The 4,341-nt window shown below is 42.3% G+C and overlaps 1 long non-coding RNA gene across 2 annotated transcripts in view; it reads right to left on the reverse strand.

The window, feature by feature from the left end:
• Positions 1-2,456: 2,456 nt before the first annotated feature.
• Positions 2,457-4,341, reverse strand: part of LOC122556948 — a 56,460-nt gene continuing 54,575 nt past the window's right edge. The window contains exon 5 of one of the 2 annotated variants that reach the window (XR_006313720.1): positions 2,457-3,825. This is a non-coding gene — a long non-coding RNA (uncharacterized LOC122556948). The remainder of the gene's footprint in view (positions 3,826-4,341) is intronic. The other variant, XR_006313719.1, reaches the window with a different exon arrangement.

Raw genomic sequence — 4,341 nt, forward strand, 5'->3', positions numbered from 1 at the left:
ACTGAAATAACGTCAACTGTTTCCCTGGGTGGGGAATTCCACAGATTCACAACCCTCTGGATGAGAAGAAGTTCCTTCTCAATTCAGTCCTAAATCTGCTCCCCCCTAACCTTGAGGCTATGCCCGAGTTTGATCTTGAACCTGTGCTGTGATGACTGATCTCAGAAAGTGTTGGACAAGGTGACAGAAGAAATAGAAAATTAATCTGAACCTTCTTTCCACCGTTCAAAGATTGTGCTTGAAAAATGTATAGATGCTAGTGATGGGTGAAGATTGGATTCCGGATGTAATGCTTTCACAGTCGAATAGCTCACTGGTACTTAGATTCCAGACTCTCATGCTGAGAGTGATCGCTGGAACAAATAATTAAAGTGCATTCCACCTGAAGGCTGTCATTAACGTACGTTGCTCCCTGGATCATAACAGGAAAGCCAATTGGCCTATTGAACACCTTCACATCACAATGCTTATTTGCATGTAGTAGGACCGAAAATAAGTCACACACTCCCCTGAGTCTGCTCCATCATTCAATAAGATAATGGCCGATCTTCCACCAGAACTCAATTTTCCACCTTATCCCATAATCATACAATCTCTACAGTGTGAAAGCAGGCCCAACAAGTCCATACCAGCATCCCAACAAGACTCCCCCCCTTCCTTATCCCTGCATTTCCCATGGTTAATCCACCTATACTGCACCTCCCTGGACACTATGGGCAATTTGCCATGGCCAATCCACCTAACCTGCACACCTTTGTGATCGTGGGAGGAAACTGGAGCTACCTACAAGAAACCCACGCAGACAAACATGCAAACTCCACAGTTGGTTGAGGCTGGAATCAAACCTGGGTCCCTGGTGCTGTGAGGTAGTAGTGCTAACCATTGAGCAACCGTGCCACCCTCACCTATTCCCTGGGAGTGCAAAGATCTATCAGTTTCAGTCTTAATTTTGTTAAATTACTGAAAGTCCACACCTTCTGCTTACCCAATTCCAAAAATTGACAAACTCTAAACGAGGTACTGCTTCCTCATCTTAATCCTAATTTGGTACCCTCTTAAACTGAGACATTGGTCCCACATTCCAGACAAGGTAAAAAGTCCCTTATTGCCAAACCTGTCAAGACCACTACAGGTTTGACACATTTCAGTGGGAACACCCCTCATTCTCCTAATCAGGGAGGACTGGCACATTTTACTCAAATCTAACAAGACGTCTATATATCTCAGGAATCAGTTTAGTGAATTTGTGTTGCATTCTGTCTTAGGCAAGCATCACAGCAAATCCCAATAGATTTTTGTTCTGTTCAGACACCCCTGTGGAGCAGGTAGACTTGACCCCAGGCCATCTAGCTCAGAGAGAGGGACACTAACACTGCACCAAACAAGTTCATATCAAATCCCTACATCATTGTAACAACAGATCCTTATTTATACTGAAATTCCATTCAGGGAAGGCCAAACACTGATGAAGGTTATTGATGTGATCTGTTTCTCTCCACAAAATGGGGCCAGACTGAGAACATTTCAAACATTAGCCCTAACCCTCGCGCTAACCCTAACCTTAACCCTAACCTTAACCCTGACCCTGACCCTAACCTCCATTTCCTATGTCGATGGAGCTGAAAACTCTATACATTTGAACTTTTCCTCTTCACAACTGCCTGCTATTTCCAACATTTTCCTTTCAGATTTCCACATCTGTTCTACTTTGCTTTGTTGATAGCTATATCTGTTTCTGTGTCACTAGCTCCTTGATAAATCTGCAGTTACCCACAATCCTTTGTGTGAAGAGTTGCTTCCTGATTATATCATCTAGCTGTAAAGGTATGGTCAATCACTTGCCCTAAACTCCCTGAGATCATTACAAAGGCTGGAAGGTGTGATACAAAAATGCACCTTCAGGACTGTGGAGAAAAGTGGTAAGGGGTTATTGGAGAGACCAATCTGACATTGGAGATTCAGATACAAAGTTCATCAACATACCATGAAATATACCAAGTTTAATAGGAACGGTTTATATTAATACAGGTTTTCTGTTACTTAGTCCATTACATGTTCCCAAGAATATGATAGGCCACGCAACACGTTCATGTGAAGTCATGCTTTTTATTTATGTTATACACACCAGGAACATTCCAGAAGCTTCATTTCCTGATCACCTCCTGACTACATTGAAATCATGCTGAGGAATACATAGGTTTGACCTTTGAGTTGTTTGTTTGGATCTGTCAAAGGTGGAGCAATAGAGTGTTTATCAACTCGGAGAAAGTGAGGACTGCAGATGCTGGACACTAGAGTTGAAAAATGTGATGTTGGAAAAACACAGCAGGCCAGGCAGCATCCGAGGAGCAGGAGAATCGACGTTTCGGGCGTAAGCCTGAAGAAGGGCTTATGCCCGAAACGTCGATTCTCCTGCTCCTCGGATGCTGCCTGGCCTGCTGTGTTTTTCTAGCATCACATTTTTCAACAATAGAGTGCTTATGACTTACAGTTCCCAACTAGTGCTTCCAACAGGCGCAGTGCCCTCCCCAGCCAAAGGTCAAGGTGACCACTTACAATCCCTCATCAATCTCTACATGAATAGTGGACATCCTTCTCATTAAATAAGGTGCACTGGATTCAGTATTGCCACACATAGACAAATACAAATAACAATCTCCATAAGAAAGTCACCTAAACTATTCCATTGTTTCAACAACACTTACACACCAGAAAGAAGGAAACCGCACCAAAATCACTTTCCTTTTCGGGAAGGATGACCATGCTGTTAAGATGCGGGTGTAAGACTAGAATGGGATCTCCTTTATCTGTCATTGTGAGGGACTGGCCTTGATCTGAGACATTTGGAAAAGACATTCCCCAATTCTTGGTTTTATTCTACAGATGGAGCAACAATTCAGGGACAGAATGAAGACAGCATTGACAAAATAACTAAACAAACATCCTTAACTGGAATTAACCAAGAGAAAATGCAAATTAAAGCATTGTATCCTATAGGATGTCAATATTCGGATAATGGATTTTAATTATACAATCCAGAATGTGCCAATGAAATCCAATGTTGAGGCTTTATTTACACCAATTTATTCATGTCCATCTCAAAGGTATTTTCTGACTCCATGGCTTCTGGAGAAGATCATCATCTGCTGGGAGTTCAGATCTAAAACTCTCATTTATGTTACCTGCAGTTTTTAAATATTTAAATTAAATTTATGAGCAATGATCGTAATGTTCCAAACATTGCTTATGGCAATTGAAAACCTGGGCAGGGAACTTGGAGCTGAAAATGACTGATTTGAGTTACAAACCGAAGAACATCATTGACACATTGATCCCTGGACAAAGATAGTTAGGTTTGGGGTACATAGTTTCAGCATGCATGTCCATTCACACTTTAGCACACATCGTGTTACTTATGCACACAATAGTTTCAGATTTGTTGAACAGTTCATTTTGTCACTCACTAAAACACAACTTCAATAAATGCGTCTACGAATGGAACAGGCTGGCAGCACAATTGCCGTCAGCTCTAACAAGACAATTAAGGATGACCATGTTAATTGACACACACAGTTAGAGGTACAGTCTGACGAGTAAACCTTGGTTGATAGGAGTTGCGTCTCCTGCTGCTTTTACTGACTGGTGGCACAGTTACATCATTGATGGTGATTTCCCAGATGCCCAGTCAGCGAAAGAATTAATGGTAGACATAATTGATCAGCTGTAATGAGGTCTCCTATTCAATCCTGAACTTTCTTGATTGATGCTTCTTCATTGTCTGAACTTTCAGCGGTCTCAGTCGCTTCCTGGAATGAGCCGAAAACACTAGGCCATAAAAGATAGCAAAACAATCCAAGGACAGAGAGTGCAGGTGAATCTTTAACAGTTCCAATTTTACTGTTAGCTTGGCTCAGTTGGGAGCAGCTGGGCAATAGACCTGAGTCTGATTGTGGCACGTTTTACCTTCCAGACTATCAGAGGCAATGCATGATTTAAGATCAACTTTAAGAATCAGCATTGTGTTTTCTTTGGGAATACATTTTATTTGGCCTCTGGCATATGTAATTATAATTAAAGTACTTTTGTGACTGTTAGCAATACAACCGAGATCAATCAGAGGACATCCAGCATTCTGCTGGTTTTACCATTCAACGCTCACAGCAGCAGTAGGCGTTATGGATTGCAACAACCTTACTGAATTCAGGAAAAGGGGAGAAGGTGAGGACTGCGGATGCTGGAGATCAGAGTCGAGAGAGTGATGCTGGAAAAGCACAGCAGGTATGGGCGGCACGGTGGCACAGTGGTTAGCACTGCTGCCTCACAGCGCCAGAGACCCGGGTT

The sequence above is a fragment of the Chiloscyllium plagiosum genome, chromosome 14, assembly GCF_004010195.1.
Source record: "Chiloscyllium plagiosum isolate BGI_BamShark_2017 chromosome 14, ASM401019v2, whole genome shotgun sequence".
NCBI lineage: Eukaryota > Metazoa > Chordata > Chondrichthyes > Orectolobiformes > Hemiscylliidae > Chiloscyllium > Chiloscyllium plagiosum.